Raw genomic sequence first — 20,702 nt, 5'->3', positions numbered from 1 at the left:
ACATTTTAAAATGTTCGATCTACATTTACGCTTGAATTTGGCCTGCTTAGTACACCTTTTTTCCATCCTTGTCCTGTCTCCCCCCGCCCCACATTGTCTGGCTGCCACTCGGATGCCATCGCGTTGTCGTTGTCAGTGGCACTGAGTACAAACTGCAACCCACAAGTAGGGGATGCTACTATCTACTGCCAAGTCTCCCTGTCACTACAGCTTGCAATCCCCAAAGGTAAACTTGTTGTCACCTAGCCTCACTGCCACCACTGGCTGCAACCCCGAGGGGGAGGCAAACATTGAACTCTGGGCTCCCACATGGCATACAAATGTTGTTTTGCTTTGATCATGTTATTCTGTTTCTAAGGTATGTAGGTAGGTTAATTTGGGCACAGGATAAAGAAAAAACCACTTTTCCAGCAGAACCCTGCTATATTCTTACTTTCACCTCCATGGAGAACCATGGCTATGCTACTGCCTGAAGTGCTTTCCTAGGAGTGCCTACAAAAGTTGAGTGAAACAGACAAGAATTGCATGGACTGTATCATTTTCACTGTGCTCAGTAAATGCTATGCACAAATCACAACCTTCTGCTGGTGGTGCTTGGAGAGGCTGGGAATGGGAATGGATAAATGGGGAGGCACAGAGACAAGAAGGTAAGAAGAAACACAGGAGCGATATACAGAGTTTTATTGACAGGACATTCATGTTCCAGACTGAGATTAACCACATGTTCCCTCAGCCAGTAGAGTCTAGAGCACACCCTTCTGTATGATGGGAGGAGGACTGATTTAATACAAGCAAAAGCAATTTGCACTGAGGATTTAATATAAGCAAAAGCAATTTGCACTTTTCTACACAGTTCATGAACCAAACAAATTTCCCTTGACTAAAAAGTATGTAACTGACAGGCCCAAGAAGCCTGAAATCTAAATTTTAAAAGTTACACCAATAAAAGAGGATTTTGAGACCCTTAAAGTAAAAATGCAATTAAGTATTTAAAAAATAGACAGTTCACAAAAGACTGTAGGTCATATTAAGACTGTAAATAATTCAGTATGAAAAGCTTTATTCCCAATCTCTGCAAATTTAGTATAATTTTGTATGAACCAAGATGAAAAAAGATGCACAAAATAAAATATAATACATTGAATATATATTAATTATGACAGTGAATAAAAATATTTTTACTTTAGCTAAAAGTCATATTAAATATTTTTGAGGGATGGATGAAAAAATAATTTGAACATTTAAATTAGCTTCTAGTTTTATTTACTTTATTTTTATAAGTTTTATTTTGTTAACACTTTTGTATAAATCATATTGCTGTTTAATTGGAACTTAGCACAACACTGTATGATGAAGTTACCTATACACCTGTTCTTAATATTACAATCTGTTCTGTGATAAGACACAAGTACATTCAAGTATTCTATTTACTAACACGTACTTTTTAATTAAGTATATTTTTAGTGTGATTCAAAATTTTAAACATGTTTAAGTTTTTTTTTTCCTACTGACAAATGCACCTGATTCCATTTATTCTTAATTATTTTAACTATTATTAACTGCTGGCAGCATTATAAAATGGAAATCTATTAGGAGAACTGAATTTTTCATAAGGAAGTTACGTTATATTTTGGTAAACTATTTTTTTAAAATAGCATCTATATGAAATGTAAACTTGTATTACGTGGATGGAATTAGTCGCTTCAACCAATTATAAAGCTAACCACAAGTTGTAAAACAAGGCAAGCTTTTCAACAAATATACTTTGGGAATTAGTATTTCAAATCCAAACATGTTTACACTCTTAAACATTTATAAATTGAACCATTTACTCTAGGACTCCTAAAACATCTACATATTTTACAGGATATTGAATAGTTCCCAGCACAGTAAGCAACAGTTCAAAAAAAGGTTTGTCAAAGATTCAGTGTTTTTCTTACAACTGAAGGACATGAAAATATAAAACAATGTCTTCTATACTAAAAGACTATTAAATTCAGCATATTTTTACAATGTCATATTAGAATATGTAACAGGTTTCTTCTGACTATGCTAATATTTTCAATGGAAAGACCTGCTCCAAATAACAACGAGAATTCTACCAATTTAACACCTTAATTCTTTTTGGGCCACTTATTTCTCAACTACCAGCCAAAACAGCCCCAAAGCTTCTTTCCAAGATAGTAGAGGGCACATATTTACACATAAATGTATAGACAGATGTAGAAAAGGAACAAAATTAAATATTGCAATATGATCTTGGTAGGAGTCCCAATGAGTGAAATAAAAATATCATTGCCATGAGTATTAAATTAATGAGGTCATATTCATTAAACATGGTAGCCTGCTGACTTCAGGTACCTCAGTAGGATGCTAGTAAAGGTCACTTAAGCAGCTGATTTATTCAACCCTTATGAATTTCACAGAAATCATAATCTATTGGGTAAGTACTGTATTTTCTGTTTTACTTTTTTGGAGCATGGATTGGATGATCCTGAAAGCCTTCAGATGGTTTTAAATCTGATGATTAAAATGTGGCCTGTGTGCGAGGAGTTTTATTCTATAATAAAATATTCAAACTCGTCTATAAATTGATAAGCTGTAAAAAGTTTCATTGAACTGTGTTCTGTGGATTCCAAAGACACACAAAGCCAGAAAAAAAATATAAGGGGTATGTACTAACATTAAAGCAAAGCTTTTTCTTGTTTCCTCGTGCTGATATCAATTAGATGGCCTAGGGCAGATTTTATCCCAAAGCAGGAAGAATGTATTCAGACAAAAATCTACTCAATAGTAGGCTGGAGTGTAAGGTTCTGGGAGCATATTCATAAAAGCCAGTGACATAAGTAACTGATTATAGGCACATTTCTCTGCTAGCGAAAAGGAAAAGCATTAGCACGGTACCAAAATGATAATCAGCACGGGAAAAAAATCAATGTAGGAAGACCAGAGTAGGTAGGTAGCTGTGGATGCATGTTTTCGCTCTCTAAATAAAACTGGGATGCTGAAAGAAAAGAAATAAACTCTTCAAAAATATCTTTCTATGATATTTATTATTTATCTGACCATGTCTGGGCTATTATATAAATAAGTCATTTTCATTATATAAACTACTCTAGTATGCATTTTGTACCATTCTTCCATACAAAAATAAGCATGGCAGCTATAGCAGCTTAACATCAACTACCCCAGACAACTCTAAAATAAAAATGACAGTCACACACTGGATATCTGATTCTCCAAATAAATATATTTTAACACTAACAGAATATGTCTATACCGTTAGAATTATTTCATAATTTTATTTTCTTAGGCACATTAAACTAAAACACTACAAATGGCATAGTTTTCTCTATCTTGCTAACGAAGACATCCAAGGTTTTTTTCTCTTAAGTGACTGACACTTTTTCCCAGTTTTCCCTTCACATAAATTGTTGGTTAATCAGGGAAGTTTTCAGGACATATAATATGCCAACTCAGACATTTAATGACAAATACATTAATGCTGAAGCTAAATAGGAAGTGGAAGCTCATTTTCTTAAATACATTATTTGTTTAATTAAACATTTAAAAACTACACTACGTTTTATCTGCTATATTGTACCCATTCTTGTTTTCAAATGCAAAGCAAATCATTATTCTAAAGTAACATTCTCCCACTTTTTCTCTCTTTTAGTTTTGATTCCCACCGCCAAGTTGTCCATTTGAGAAGTGAATAATATAGTAATGTAACGGGTCTCATCCTGCTAAAAATTAAATCAATGGACATTTTGCTGCTGATTACAATGGAGCAGGATTGGACCCTTACAGATACTACTTAGATTGTAATATCTCCAGGGCAGGGACTGTCTTTTTGTTCTGTTTGTACAGCATCTAGCACCTTGAGGTCCTGGTCCATGATTAAGGACCCCAGGTAATACAAATAAATAATAATAATATACCCTAATTAGCAATCAGTGCTTAAGCAAAACTTCATGGAAGGGGTTGCTATTCTTCTCCCTCATGTTCCTCTCACTTTATAAGAAATCCCAGCAAAACTAACACTTTATTTTCAACAGGCAGCAGGTGATATGGGGCAAACATCACTAGTGCTGTATGAGGTACTATTTTTAAAACTGGAGGGGAAATACATCACAACACAAGTCAGAAACTAATGCATCCATCTCATGAAATGTAAATAAATAGAGTGCAAACGTTACCTTTCCCTCAAAAGGTATTATAGTTTATTCCACACGTATGTAATCAGTTTCATCTTCTCAAGTGTTTAAAAGCATATACACCTAAGTAAACATAATAAATAAAATAAAGTTATCCAGACACAAGGCCAAATTCTATCCTCTGATACCTTGCACAATTCCCACTGAGTAAACAGGACTATCTGAGGGCAGAATTTGGCCCTTGTTTGTACTCTGCTGGAAAAATGTCTAAATATGTTGATTTAAATAAATATTTTTTCAAGATCAGAATTCCTGAAATTCCAGTGAAAGTGAACAGGGAGTCATCATGATTTCCCAACACCAAATGTAGTTTATTTATCACAAGATATGCAGAACTATGTGTAGCCTTCTTATTAGTAGCTGCATCAAATTCTTCAACTTCAGCTTTCATGGAGTCTCTCAGACAAACATTCTGCCTGCAGGCACTAATCTGGGGAATAGGGGGTGGAGAAGGGTTTTCTTTTTTAGCCAAGCGGTTCAAAGACAAATAATCACAAGGATTTGGGGAAGGATTTCAGCATTCCTAGGTTCATACACTCACTACAACTCAACGCAAAAGGTTTTACAGATTCACCACACATGCAGTTCTTCTTCCCAGCAGACCTCGAGCACCTTGCAAATTCTCTACAACTGATGGTGTGGACGGAGGATGCTCCTCATAACCTGCATTCTCCCCTTCTCTCTACGCCAGGCAATTAGGCGTGCAACACGTTCGTTGACACCCTTAAATTGGAGCTCAGACTTTATCATGTTGAATGGGGGGGTGAATGGGGGGAGGGAGCTGACTAACACAAGATCGTTTGCAAAATACCGTATTAAAAATAGGGTTTGTGCGTGCAGAGCCCACGAGGCGAGCTGGGGGGCCCTCCGGTCAGCTCGCAGGGGTTACAAAATGCCCACGCCAGAAGCTACTTGCAATACCCAGCGGAGATGTGGCTTTTGTTTACAGCGGGATCTCTCCTGGCCCAGGCCGGCGATGGAGCAGCAGTGACCAGTATCCCTTCGCCGCCTCCAGGGACGCGCCCTTACGAGCCGAGCCAAGTAAACATTCTCGGTAGAGCATCATTCCCCTTCTCCCCTCCCTCCCCCGCGCCCCGGGTCTAGCAAACGCCAGCCGGCGAGCGTGCCCTGCTGCGGCAGCCTTGCACGGCCGCTGCACGCCAGCCCCCCGCACGAAAGCTCAAGAAAGAAGCAACAGGCTCAGCCCACCACCACCAGCTGCTTCCCCTGTTCCGCGCAAGGCCTTGTGGCGCCCTCCCCTCCTCCTAGCAAAACCCAGGGGCCACAGCCCCAGCTCCCTCCCCGCACAGGAAAACTTTACGGGGGGGGGGCTATGGGTAAATCCCCTCTTTGGGGTGAGAGGGGAACATGCCCGAACCCCTCCCCCCCACATCCCTTTACAGTGACACCAAGGGGGGGGGGGCAAAGAGACCCGGGGCCTCTCCCGAGGCGCCCACAGAACGTTCCCCGGGCGGAGCGAGCGCTACCCTCCCGGGCAGCCCCCCGGGCTCGCCGCCGCCCCGCCGCTCGCAGCTTACCCGGCTTGCTGCTCCAGGCACCCCGCAGCCGAGCCGGGAGGGGGGGGGAGAAGACCACTTGCAGCCCTTGTTTGCTGGCTCTGCAGACCTTCCTGCCCCCCCGCCCCCAAGTAACGGCCCTGAGAGGAGGTGCAGGATAAACACGCAGAGGCTACCATGAAACTTAATCCTGCCCAACCATTAGACGGCGAGCCGCCCCCTCCCCCTTCCCTTTCCCTCCCAGCTACCAGACGTTCTTAAGCCGAGCCCCGCAGAAGTGGGAGTAGGAACCGGCTGCAAAGAAGGAACCATGACAACAGCAGCCAGCAACAGGAGGGGCCCCACTTGCTGCCCTCGCCCGCATTGCTCTGTGCTGCGTCTGCCCTGCCTGCTGAGGGAAGATGTAGGGGGGGCCTCGGAGCTGCTCTGCTCAGGAGCACATTTGCAAAGTGGCGGCCTCCGCATTCGCATGCCACAAGCATGTCTTCTTGGGGGGAGGGAAGTGATGGCTCCTGTAACACACAGACACACACGGTACCTCACATGTGCAAGCAATTTGTGGAGACAGCATGCAGAGCTGTGCTCATCCAGGACGCTGCGTAGTGCCGTCCCGCTGGAGGTTGCAAATTCAGGACCCGATCCCGCAAACACACAGGATTACTCTAGTCAGTAAAGTAATGCACACGGTTTTGCGCAGGATTGGGGCGTTAGTGGCCTTTTAAAAACTCGGTCCAAGCTGGTCTGGCCGCACATGGCTTTTAAGCGTTATTCCCTATAGCCGTTTACCTAGTTCTCTTTCTTTTTAAAGGGACATCAACTTGCAATCCAATCATTTTTTAGAAGTTATTTGTTGTTTCAGATACTAGACCTGGCCCCGAGCTGCCTCCTCTCCTGCCAGTTACTGTGGTTTTGCGGTCACATTTTCCTTTTTTTTTTTTTTAATTTTTAATGTTTTTTCTCCCCCTTACTGTGAGAAAAGCACAAAAAATGACTGTGTGCAATGGGAACATTGCAAGTGACTATACCAAGTGCTATAAAATATATAAAGGAAATTGAAAAAAATAGACAAAATAGTGCCAGTGATTGTTTCCCCTACTTCCTTTGAGAAACTGTTCCACCATCAAATAGGTTTGATCACTAGTACATTTGGACCTAATTTTGTATCTCTTATTCAGGCAACACTTTTATTAATTCAGGAAAGACTGCATAAATAACCCCTCCCTGACTTGTATGCTACAATTTTCTTTTTACTCTTTTCTAAAATTGACTGAATCGGAAGAGATTTTTCTTACAGAGGAAAAAAAATGGGGGAGGGATATATGTATTATACTGTACAAAGTAAATAAGGGAACCAAACATCCTGCTGTTTGTTCCAGGAAAGGGATATTTTGTTCAGGGTTTGAACAGAGAAGGGTAGAAGAGAGAAAACTTCTTTAAATAAATTTTTGTTATTAAGTAGGATTGTAGGGCTAAAAGAAAGGGGAGGTGTTGGGGGGGGGGATTTAAGCTTTTATTTGGATTTGAAATAATATCCAAAAAAACACAGATGGAGATTACTGTGCACCCTTCACATATATATACACAAATATCCCTAGAGTAAAATACAACAAATATGTAAGTGGAATAAAAGCAATGACAGTGCAATTTATTTTCAGCACAAAAAAGAATGCTAATGCTTTTTTTCTTATGTTTGCTGAGCATTTTGCTTCCTATCTGATGTACTTTTTTATTTAGTAACTATCAGTAGGGTCATTATTTTCCTTTATATTGCCAAGAAATCACCTCTTGTTCCCTGTTTACTCAGGCAGCTCTGTTGTGATAGCATCCTTAGTACCAGAAAGAAGGCAGGCTTGCCCTGCTGAATATGTCATGTTGCAGTTGACTGGGGCCTGGTACTGTGTGTTGATTTGCTTGTTTTTGTTTTGATTTGGTTTACTTTGTCAAAATGTAACTGAATTGTAAACATTGCCACATTAGGTCAATAAAAGACACCATTGTGTTCTTCATCTCAAATACGGTAAAAAAAACATTGTCCTTTAGCTAAATGGGATTGTACTGGACTATATCTGAACAGAGATCCTACAAATACAGCCATGGTATTAAACTCAAACATTTACAACCTGGAAGGTTCTGTTTTGTCTTTCAGACCATCATGTTCTGGTTTGTCCACTGATTTGTTTTAAATTAAATAGCAGGGTTATATTAGTCACAGTGACATTTCTGTACTCTACTGGGCTTCTATAAGTTCCCCAGTAATTCTGAAGTTTGCACACACTTTTTTTGTACCAGCCCAAAATTTAAAAAGTAAATTACAGCTTGTTTGCTTGTATAATTACTAGCTGTAAAATTACTCACATAAAATAACCTGCAGAAGAACAGAAACACAGGAGCAGACTATGTGTGTTAGTGACTGCTCCATATTGCAGCAGTGAAAGAGTTGCAAAGTACCTGTGGCCAGGATACACTGTGCATTGTGAAACAGAATGCTTCCTGGAGCTCTTTGACACCTATTATACCATCACTTATAGGATGCAGCATGCACTCCCCTCTGCAGCTACCCAGCTCCACTGATCAGTAGGCGGAATGGGGGTAGGGACACCATGTCCATAGAAAATTTGGAGTCACTTGCAGCCCAGGTGGTGCTAACTGGGAATGGTACTTGAGCTCTGGGAAGTGTAGTTGTCCTTGCACAGAAATTAAGGGGTAACGACACCAAATTAAGCAGTTCCAGAAGTCTTAGGTCTCTTAGTCTCATCAGGGAAATGCCAAAATCCTTCAGACAATATTACAAATTAAATCAATGGAAGTTTGTGTGTTCAGGCATTTGGACACTTTATTTAGGAGCATAGCTGATGGGTGGAGACCTTTTTGTTTTTTTCCTATTAGGAACCCTTATCAATTCATTGCAAATGTGAGATGTGGTGACACATGCTATATTATGTTGTGTAGCAAAGTTTAGGGGTTAACAACAAGAGGTTTTTTTTAAAAAAGTTTTCAGCAGAAAAGAAAGAATTAAGAAGTTGGGAAAGTGGAGGAAGCTACGCCCATGCTGGAAGGGCACACAGGTGGAATGGAGGAATCCCACCCTCAGCTAGGGCATACCTTCTAACTGATATAAAGGAGGCTGACGCTTCTTCGTACACTGATGACATCACTCCTGGGAATGTTAAAGTTGACAGAAAAACAGGCTGTGGTGATAGGAGTTAGATCATTAGGGCAGATAGACAGTTGGGAATGTGGTGACCATGAGAACCAGTTAGTGACCTCTGCATGCCAATTTCGAAGATGGTTGGTAGATACAGTAGTACAAATAGAATTCATTACAATTCATTCAGTATGCTGCACCAGCTAAAGGGGGGGCACGTGACCTCCTCACATGACCCCACGTGACTCCTCATGCCCTGCATTTTCCCCTTCCTCTCCCCATGACCCATCCCACGTTACCGGGCTGGGAGGGGCTCTGTCCTCCTCCCGCTGTGCTGGAGACTTCTGAACTGCAGGACTCTCCCGGGAACACCAGCGGTGAAAGGAGCAGAATGTGGTGCCACCGGGCAGCCCCCGCTGGCAGCTCCTCCGGCGTGGCTCTACCACCCCCAGCCCTGTCCTCCTGGGGGGCTGCTGTACAAACCCCAGACAGGAGATGCAACTGTGTAGAAGGACTGGGGGCGCTACAGCCACGCTGTGTCTATAAATATCTTTCTGGTATGGCATACGGGACTGCCCTACTTGCACCACTGGGTAGATTTTACATCGTTTTCATTGGAGGGGAAGATGTGAACTACTCAGACACTGTATAATGTTTTAAATTAACTGTATCAACTCAGGAAAGTAATCTGAGTTCATTGTAAACAGCTCAATTAAGGCCTCTGGTCAATGTGCAGCTTTGGTTAAAAAAAAGAAAACATGCTGTTAGGAGGATGAGACTTTGGCTGAGGGTAGATTATCCCACGTTTGCCTACTGTGGGATTCTGGTACTCTCCTCTGAAACTGCTGGTGCTGGCATCTGTTGGAGACAGGATATTGGACTGAGTGGACCACAGATATCATACAGTATGTCAATTCCTGTGTTCCTAGGGGATGCAATTAGAGCTTGGTTTTTTACCTAGATCAAAGTGACTTGAAGTGCTTACTGGAAAACATTAGTTCAGTAAGGTCAAGTTCTAGTCTGTTTTACACTCCATGACATCCCACAAGTCAAAGACAATGAAGTCAATAGACTTACAGGAAATGTAAGGCAGGCCAGAATTAGGCCCACAAGGTAATTATCCATGTTAGGTATATAACAATATCTACTGTATGACAACTTCCAAGTGTACTGTGCAGTTGTAGTGGATCTATGTTTTAAAATATTTTTAATGTGCATAATATTGGGTAAGGTACGTTCATTAACTCCTCAAGTAAAATGACATTTACAATTCATCTTTTGCCATGTCTCTTGATGTAGTCAGGTTACATCTACTAAAATTCATAAAACGTACTCTCTTAGCCCTTGTTTATATTAACTTGCACTGGCATAACTACACCAATTTAAGTACACTGTCTGTAACAGGAGTTTGTGTGATGCAAGATCTACTTCACACCACTTCAACATGTCTAGATTAGAAGTTTATACTGGTATAACAAAAAATGTCACACTAGTACGGGTTCTCTTAAGCCTTTGTAAAGGAAATTATGCAGAATAAATTACATAGATCCATTAGTAAATTAGTAAATGGAACTATGTGACAGTCTAGGGGAGTGGCTAGGAAGACAGTTGATAAGCAATTTGATGCCTGAGTAATTAGCTAGTTTATTCTGTTTTTCCTTTTTAGATGAGGTCCTACCACAGAGGGCAGAAGACTAAAATGATTCACTCAGATTCCTTCGAGAACAATGATATCTCCCCAACCCTTCCCCAGAAAGAAAGGATTTGCTGGCTCTTGTATGAAACAATGTATTTATTTTCTCAGGTCTTTTCTTTTTGTTGTAACGGTACAGAAGAAAATATAGATATAAATTTGAGCCATTGTATTTTTTCCCCCAAAATCAAGGACATTAAACTCAAAATATGTTCAAATTTTAACCAGAAAAACAATACGTAACTAATATATATATATATATATATATATATATATATATATATATATATATATATATATATATATATATGTAAACACTAAATAGTTTCATAAGCCATGTTCGTTTTCCTAAATTACAGAGTATTGCCCTCTCCAAAAGGGCTTGCCCCACCATTTGAAAGGTTTGAAAACAATGATAGTACAACTTTCAGTATAGAAACATACGTTCAAATGCAAAATAATGTTCCCCTATATTTTCAGCATAAAAATAATGCTTCAAAATCAGAAGGCTAAACAGACAGCAATGCAGCTGGTGGTAACACCCTTCATGTTATTATGTAAAGTTAAAATTAGGAACTCTGTCAAGGTGGTGGTGGGATTCATTCAATTTTTGGATTATTGTACTGGCAAGTACAGAATATTAGTTTGATTTATTGGAGCATATATTTTGGCAAGAGTATTGCATAGATTTGCATTTGGGAGGGTGGGGAGGAAGGAAGATTGTCTCCCCTGGAGACATACTCTAACTGTTATTGCTATTGGTGTTTACACATTGCTTGAAGGGTAGAGTATGCCTTAAGGTAGAACAGAATCAAAAATCTCATAAAAGGTATGTTAATTATTTATAACTACAGAACAAAATTTTTGAAATTACAGCAAATTAAAAGGGCATTTATTTACATACAAACATGATGGTTTAAAAGCATAGGCCTGGCTCTTGGTAGAATAGAGTAGCCAAATGAGTGACAAAGCACATACACCTTATCATAGATTATTCAGATGCAGAATACCTACAAGGAGAGTCTGGTTTGGTCAGATTAAGGCTATTTTAAGAACTGTTGTATTTTCTGCAAGGTGCCCACAGATGTGACAGACCCCAGTCGCAGACCACTAAGTTTAAAGACACTTTTTCGGAAATGCTGAAAGGGATGCAGTCCAGATGTAATGTGACATGGGAGACTCATCAATACAATGGTTGTTCCAGGATTTAAAGAGGCAAGATGTCTTTTTAATAAAGTTTGGATTAGACAAATGGATCGTGCCTAGATGTGGGGGACTGTGGATTTAAAATAAAAAGAAGGGGCGCTGACCAATTCTGCCGCGTGTTATGTTGTCCTGGGTGTTAACATGGTGTCATGTGGTTAAGTGACATTGTATTCCTTTGTCTCCATTCTCTGTCATCTCATCACTCAGGAGGACACATTCAGCTGAGAAGAGTCCATGCTAAACCAAAAATGTATTTGTGCGGGAGGGGAACCATATTTGCAAGGACATTTCTACAGCAAATTGATTTATTTTTAGAATAAACTCTCTGAAGATGGATTAGTGGGACTAAGGTGAAGCAGTCCACTGTGTATAGCTACAGTTAATCACATGGATATCACCACCTCCATGTGTGATACAAAAGCAGCTGGTCAAATAACTTATTTAATAAAAAAAAAGGCAACATTTGACAAATCAAGGTTTCTGATGTTCAATCAGCACTGTGATTGATCTTTGATTATACAGTACATAAATATGGGACCTCAGCCTTCTTTTAGTTATAAATGCTCTCTCTTCATGCTATGCCTGCTTCCCTCTCCCCCCCAAAAATTGGGGGTGGACTGTTTTGTTTGGATTTCCTGGTATAGCCTTTTTGTCATACCTTCACTAAAAAGCATGTGGTAAATTCACTCTCCATTCCATCATGCCACAGAATGCTGATACCCTATCACACATTTTAGATAAGCAGTTTCCATTCCTTGAAGTATCAGAAATATGATTTCTAGTTCCAAGCAAAGAGCAGCAACAGGACTCCAGGTTGATAGAGCAGGCAATGAATAGCCACAGAATTTAAGAAGTGATATCTCAACTTCAGCAAGGCTTTTGATACCATCTCACGTGACCTTCTCAAACTAGAGAAACATATCCTAGACAAATGTACTAGAAGGTGGGTTCACACCTAGTTGGAAAAGTGTATTCAGAGTAGTTATCAATGGTTCAGTGTCAAGCTAGAAGGGCCTATCAAGTGGGGTCCCACAGGCATTTGACCTGGATTTGGTTCTATTCAAGATTTTCATAAAATGATGTGGATAGTGGCATATAGAGTACACTTATAAAGTTTGTGAACAAGACCAAGCTGGGAGGTGTTGCAAGTGCTTTGGAGGACAGGATTAGAATCCAAAGTGTTCTTGACAAACTGGAGAAATGGTATGAAATAAATAGGATGAAATTCAATAACAACAAATGCAAGATAGTACACTTAGGAAGGAATAATCAATTACACAAATACAAAATGGGAAATGACTGCCTAGGAAGGAGTACTGCAGAAAAGGATCCGAGAGTTATAGTGAATCACAGACTACGAGTCAATGTAAGACTGTTGCCAAAAAAAAAAAAAATTCCTCAGTCCCTGACATTACAGGAAATGTAATAAGCAGGGAGTTGTTTCAATAGACCCCCTTCTATTGAATAGACCCTACATGGTTTGACTTTTGATAAGCAGATTCTCTTGTGGATAAGAAAAGATCCATTAAGTAATATTGGTGTGAAGCCACAGTAACCCCATTGAAGTCAATGGAATTGCTGAGGATTTACATATGTGTAACAGAGCAGAGTTTATCAGTCCCTGCAATGCTCAATACATGCTAGAAATTGTACTTTAAAAAAATGAAGTATACTACATAAATACAATAATTTGTTGGATAATCTGTGCCCTGGCGTATTATTTTCCCAACAAACATCTGGATAGTTGCAGGGCCGGCGCTTCCATTTAGGAGACCTAGGCGGTCACCTAGGGCACCAAGATTTGGGGGGGCGGCATTTTGCCGCCCTTGGCGGCAATTCGGCGGCGGGAGTCTTCCACGCTCCGGGTCTTCAGCGGCAATTCTGCGGCGGGTCCTTCACTCGCTCCAGGACCCGCCGCCGAAGTGCCCCGAAGACCGGGAGCGCGGAAGGACCCCCCCCACCGCAGAATTGCCGACGACGACCGGGAGCGCGGAAGGACCCCCGCTGAGGGCGTCAAAAACCCTGGCGCCGCTCCTGGGTAGTTGAAGTCCCCCATCACCACCAAGTCCTGTGCTTTGGATGATTTTGTTAGTTGCTTAAAATAGCCTCATCCACCCCTTCTTCCTGGTTAGGTTGTCTGTAGTAGACCCCTACCATGACATCACCCTTGTTTTTACCCCTTTTATTCTTACCCAGAGACTTTCAACAAGTCTGTCTCCTATTTCCATCTTAATCTCAGTCCAAGTGTATACATTTTTAATATAAGGAAATACCTCCTCCCTTTTTTCCCCTGCCTGTCTTTCCTGAGCAAGCTGTACCCTCCTATGCCAATATTCCAGTCATGTGTATTATCCCATCAAGTCTCTGATGCCAACTATGTCATAGTTTATTAACTAGCATTTCAAGTCCTTCCTTATTTCCCATACATCTCGCATTAGTATACAGACATCTAAGATACTAATTTGATTTCCCCACATTCTCTCTTGTCTCTCCCTTAACCCTGCTATAATGGCACATGCTCCCCCCAAATTCTGAACCTTCTCGCAGGTCTTTATGTTTGGACTTACCTGTGGGCTTTTCTCACCTGTCCCCATCGAACCTAGTTTAAAGCCCACCTCACTAGGTTAGCCAGTCTATATCCAAAGATGCTCTTCCTCTTCCTCCATAGGTGGACCCCATCTCTGCTTAGCAGTCCTTCCTGGAACAGCATCCCGTGGTCAAGGTATCCGAAGACCTCCTGGTGACACCATCCTCGCAGCCAGGCATTCACCTCCAGGATGCATCTGTCTGCCTGGGCCCACCTACCCCTGACCAGAAGGATCGAAGAGAACACCACCTGCACCCCCAACTCCTTCACCCTTACTCCCAGAGCCCTGTAGTCACTTCTGATCTGCTCAGGGACATACCTGGCAGTATTATTAGTGCCCACATGGATGAGTAGCATGTGGTAGTAATCAGAAGGCTGGATGATCCTTAACAATCCCTCCATAATGTCTCAGATATGGGCCCCTGGCAGGCAGCATATCTCACAGGATGCCATGTCAGGCAGCAGATGGGTGCCTCCGTCCCCCTCAGAAGAGAGTCACTAACCACCATTACCCTATGTTTCCTCCTGGGAGTGGTGGCTGCGATCCTTGGGGGTACATGGCTTCTCCTCCTCCACCTTTGGTGGTGATTCCTCATTGCTCGCTGCCAGGGCAGCATAACAGTTCTTCATCACTATGGTAGGAGGGTTGGAACTAGGGGTGGAGCAGTGCCTGCTGCCAGACGTAACAGGCAGCCAGTGTCCTCCCTGTGACAGAGCCATATCCTCCTCCCGTGGTGGCATGACAACAGTCCTTTCTAGATAGATAGCTTCCTTAACCTTGGACATCTCCATATGAATACTCTCTTTGAATTCCTCATGGGCACGGATGCTCCTCAGTCTAGCCACCTCCTCCTGTAGGCTCTCCCACCTGCTTCCTGAGAGATTCCACCAGCAGGCACCTTTCACAGAGGACTGTCCCCCAGCCTGGCTTTCTGAGAGTGGGAAATGCAGGCCACAGTCTCTGCAAATCCACACCAGGATCTGGGTAGAGGTATCCATGGTCAGGTTCTCTGTTTGGATACAGGTGCAGGTGGAGGAGACAGGAGCAGTGTTAGCTAGCTATGTTTCAGCACCAACAATGCCAATAACCAGCAGCTCTCAATTTTTGACTCCATCCATCAATCAGTGCCTGTAAGAGTCCCTACATCACTGAGAGCAAAGCATAGAGTTATGGGTCCCTCATAAAACATCTTTTCAATTTTCTGGCCTCAGTCAATAATCAAATCTACAGCCAGTAAGCTTCTCAATGTGCTATGAAAAGAAAGCCTCAGCTGAGCTGTGATTTCCAGTACCTCCATCAGATGCTTGCTTTTAGGTTTGTCCCCGTAGCAACAAAAAGAAAAAAAAATGAAGAGAACATGGATTTAAGAGTTGCAAAGTTATGAATTTTGAAGCTGATGTTACTAATATTTTAACATCATATAATTTATAAGCAGAGAGAAAATAATAAAAATTCTGTTCTAGAAAATAAACGTTCTGATGGGGGTGATGCTGTCTGACACCTACATCACTTTGGGAACTTTGATTTTATTGATTTTGCAGGTCTAAATTGCAAAATAGTATTAAAAAGTTGAAAAATTAATGTCACTAAACACATGGGGAGAGAAAGAATGCTAAAAGGTAGAAAATACAGACAGCTCTTAGCTCTTGAAAGATATAACCCTATATTGCAATAAGATAAGAGTTTCTTAAACACATGGTACCCAATTCTGGCCCCCAACCCACACCCTATAGGTTACTCTGCTGACATATAAGGGTTGTACAGGTGCTGCAGCCAGCTGCAGAATTCCCCCAGTGCAAGAGCAGTGTAGGGTTGCTGTCTGGCCCCCATCACAGCGCTCAGCATAAGAGATGTGCCAAGGTAGAGCCAGGAAGAAGCATGTTAGGGGCAGAAGTTGAATATCTATAGTGCTGAGCGTTATGGCAATTCTGGACTGCTCCAGGCTGTGGCACAGCCTCTGGATAGCCTAGATAAAGCTGCCATAAGTTAGAGCAGGGGCTGCAATAGCCCACAGCCAGCCCAGAACCTTTTTCCTGCACTTCCCCCGGACTGCACCTTCTGTGCTGTGCCTATTCTGAGACATCTGTCCCACAGACTATAATAATGTGACAGTTCATTGTTCCACACTGGAATAACTGTGGGTCATACTCTGATCCCAGTTACACTGGTGCAAGTCAATGACTATGCTAGTGTAAGTGACAGCAGAATTAGCCCTTATACAACTTTTACTAAAAATAGAGACAGGCACAAACTGGAACTGCCAAATCTAAAATCTGAATCCACAGCCAAATCTGGTCTGTATGTCTTGGGTCCATATCTGTAGTAGTCTCAAATTCTTCTTCTTCTTCTTCTACACTTAGCCAGACAGTCGGCCGTAGCAATTGTTGGCCATTTGGTCCGTTCCTGTGCAACTGCCAAGGCTTGATGTCCTGAGAGTCCAACTGGAGAGTCCAGTCTCAAATTGGGTTACTTAATTCAAACAACCCCCCCAATGTTTGGGGGGAAAATTGATTTGGATCTAGTTCTAATTTATAAAGGAAAACCAAGAAATATCTTTAATTGGCAAACCAGCGTCCATGGCAGTTGAGGCTCTGTTGGTGGTATGCGGAGAGTAACTTTTCTTACTCAGTTTTGAATCAGATGCAGGATCTTTGTCTCCCCCAGCCCTGCAACAAATACATTTGGAGAATAACTTCATGTGTCAGTTTTGTCTACTCACTTTCAGATGTCACTAACTTCTTCTAGGCATCAGCAGTTAGCTGGAGAAGCAAGTACTAAGTATGGTAATAACACTTATGTATTGCCTACAAGAGGGTCTTCCATAAAAACTCAGCATTAGTCACAGGGGGTAAGTAATTTTTCACTCTTGATGGGAGATTTGAGAAATCAAATTTTCTGTGAGAACATAAAAGTCTTGTAACCCAGAGTACTGAAGGAACTCATTAAGACCGGGGGGACTTGGAAACTCTAGAAATTAAAGAATTTGAACATCTGTTAAAGCTCAGTAAGTGTTTCTCCAATGAGAAAAATAATAAATCGGATAGACTTTCAGCATAGAAGCTCAAACAAAACAAACAAAAAAAGATAGATACTTCAAATTAATTTGGCAGATGGCTCAGTAAACTAGGATCTGGGACAATTCTCAGAAAGAGTCTTAATTTCTCTTCAAAATTGTGAATACATCAACTGAACACCCCAGAAACACTAAGAAATTTAAGGATTACATTTACCAGGACTGTCAGATAAGAAGAAGCGTGCACTACAGGCAAACACTCATCACTGGAATTCACTACATCTATTATAGAATCATAAAATGGGAAAGGCAGCCAGTCCAGATTAGCTTCTCTATTTAATCAGGCATCCAGCATGGCTCAGACATAGTGTAGGGTTTATCCTGCCTCTTCATAGTCAGAGCTATTATTACCTAGCTCTAAATGTAACATTAACATTTCACTAATTCACTGGGGAGAAACCCTTGCAGCGTGTGGAAGCTATTGACATTTACCATTGTTAAATTACAATATGATAAAATATTGGTAAGATTTCTAACTGAAGAGTGAAGATGGGATACACAAAATAGCTGACCAGTATTGGATTTAATAGTTTACCTGATGCCAGGTGCAGAAATAGTTGTCACAGTCTTTGTTTGTAAAGAGTGAGGCTGACTGAAGGGATGCAAGAATATGCTGTCTTCTCTACATTTTTGACTCATACAGTAAACACATATCACATTCAACCCTGGCATGAGTAGAGTAACGAACTCCCATCGAAGTCAGTGGAAGTTGGCTCTTCCACCAATACTGAACTTGACCCCAAATCTAGAGACAGATAAAGCCACAGTATCTGACACCAATATGTGGCTTACTCAAATCAAACCAGCTGAAGTCTCTTTCAACAGCATCAGAGGAGAGGAACTAGTACTAATAATGCTTTATATTTACAAAGCACCTTTTATCAAGAAGAGCAGTGATTAAGAATAATTAAACTAATAAATTGACCAAGACATCAATTCCTGTGTTTATCAGTGCTGTTATTTAAATGATTGAATAAGATAATACACTTTAATATATTTTATATTTCCAGTGGATGAAGGTGAAGTCAGACAAATTCAAAACAGAAATAAACAGTGAGGGTGATTAACATGGGAACAAACTATGATATAATGATCCCTTCAGGCCTTACTCTCTGAATGTATAAATACAGACTAGGAGTTCCACTGTAGCTACCTCCTCCATCTTCTCTCTCTGCATGTCACTAAGATGCCGTCCTTCACAGGTAGGCCTAATACTCACCATTACTACTTAACAATATACCAATTGGCCTCATATGCTGGAATATTAGTCACTGAAATAAATTCAACATATGTACTACTGCAGTGTATTACATTCTCATTTGTAGTGAATGATATGAACCATTTCTAAAGTTGTTATACCACTTAGCAGTTACCAGTATCCTCATATGGTGCCAAATCCAAAGACCCACTGAAATCAGCTGAAAGATTTCCAGCGTTTGAAAGAATGCAAGCTCAGATTTAAAGTTGTTTGTGGAAAACTTAATTCTGAGTTTCCTCAATTTCAAACGTTTGAATTTTGAACATTTCAATAATGGTTTGAATTAATGATGTATTTGCACCCTTAACTCTAAGATTCAGCTCCACTCCTCTCCAATACTTATTGGATTTATGAAAAAAAATAAGGAAAGAAGTGTACAAACAAACAAAGTTTAGGTTAAAGCACAGGACTAGCACTCAGGAGATCTGAGTTCTAGCCCTAACGTTCCCAATTTGCTTTGTGAATTTAAGCAAGTAATTTAATCTCCCTGTGTCTTAACTATAAAACGGGAATAATACACGTCTACTACATAGGTTTATTTGGACGCTTAATTCATTAATGTTTCTAAGTGCTTTGAAATCCTCAGACATGCAAAATATGATTTTAAGGAAAAAATAATAAGCAGGACATCAGGTCTTTGTTTCTTTTTTTCAAATTAAGTTCATAATCATTTGTCAGGACCACTGATTTTGTTATGATGATTCTGTAGTTTAAACTTATGTTCTTGTTTTGTTAAAATCCAAAAGCTGAGACCAAAAATTCCTAACATACCTACAGTAAAGGAGTATATGTCCAGAGTAATTCTTGTTTAGTTCCAAGACAAGCATAAATCATCCATTTTAAAGGTAGCTCTGTTCAGTTTAACAAGGGCCCCTAGTATGTTATGTTGACTTTTTTGTACTACTTGTTCAAGTTAAATTTTATGAAGATAATAAACAAAATCAAGCAATAGCTACTATAGAGGTCCCACAACTTTTTTCATTTTAAAAGGGATGTTAAGACCATTCCAAGAGCCCCACATTCGCATTATAAGTATCTTAGGTGCACATCAACCTATATTTCTTCATTAAATCAGAAAGGGATCTAATTTCTTAGTCTTGCTTCTCCATTCTTAATGGAATTGGCATGGCTACCGTCATGCCTCCCCTCTCTGGAGAAGATTAAGAATATTGTTTTACAGTCTGGAGAGCCTCAACTAAAATGAAAGAGAACATTACTAACTTTAAACATTTTGTTTCATGTTCCTATGAAATCTAGTAATGAAACATTTTTAAAAAGGTAGCACAATTTTAGATGTATTTCTCTGTAAACTACAGTGAAAGTTAGATGTTAGGAGTCTGCTGACTAGGCTTTTTTTAAAAACTAAAACCAAAGCCACCAATCTCCTCCTGGGAATGTTTGGGCCAAATCCAACCCTGCTGTAACTCCACTGATGTCACAATGTATTTGGCCAGCTAAGAGTTAAAAATCTCCTCCCTCAAGCAGCATCCAAATATAACAGTTCAGGGGGATCAATGAAGGGGTAGGAGGAAGTACTTCTCCCTTCAGGTCAAAAGTCAGGGTGTCGGCCATGTTCACAGCCAATGAGAAGAAGACGCATCAGCTGTGTCCCACTTCAGCAAGGTACTTAAGTGTGCGAGTGGTCCCTTTAACTTCAATGGGACTAACCTTGTGCTTTAATAAAGGCACGTGCTTAAGAAGCACCTTGCTGAATCAGGACCTAGGCCTTCCCTACACACAGGGTATGTGACCAGTAGACCCTGCATTTTGTAGTCCCACCAAGCATGGCCCTGCCACTTCCCTAGCCAATCCATAATGTAACCCCACTCTCTCACATGCTCCCGTTCCATGGATCACCATGGAGATTGTCTCAGCAATAGACAGAGTTTTGCAGAATTCCATAGGAGGCCCCTGTGTTGCCTGATTACCAAGCACTGCAGAGCCACACCGTTTGGCTGCACTTAATGCCTTTCCTTCCATGGCCCCTCTTCAGCTATGAAGTTTT

General features: G+C 40.8%; 1 protein-coding gene across 1 annotated transcript in view; it reads right to left on the bottom strand.

The window, feature by feature from the left end:
• The window catches only part of MPDZ (multiple PDZ domain crumbs cell polarity complex component), a 123,903-nt gene extending 119,638 nt beyond the window's left edge, over positions 1-4,265 (bottom strand). Inside the window, exon 1 of the mRNA XM_065405917.1 lies at positions 4,200-4,265. The gene's annotated coding sequence lies outside the window, so the exon portion shown is untranslated. The remainder of the gene's footprint in view (positions 1-4,199) is intronic.
• Between the last annotated feature and the right edge of the window lie 16,437 nt (positions 4,266-20,702).

This window comes from Emys orbicularis, chromosome 6 (assembly GCF_028017835.1).
Source record: "Emys orbicularis isolate rEmyOrb1 chromosome 6, rEmyOrb1.hap1, whole genome shotgun sequence".
Taxonomy (NCBI): domain Eukaryota; kingdom Metazoa; phylum Chordata; order Testudines; family Emydidae; genus Emys; species Emys orbicularis.
Note: the sequence above shows the minus strand (reverse complement) of the source record. Positions and strands in the feature narration are given on the sequence as shown.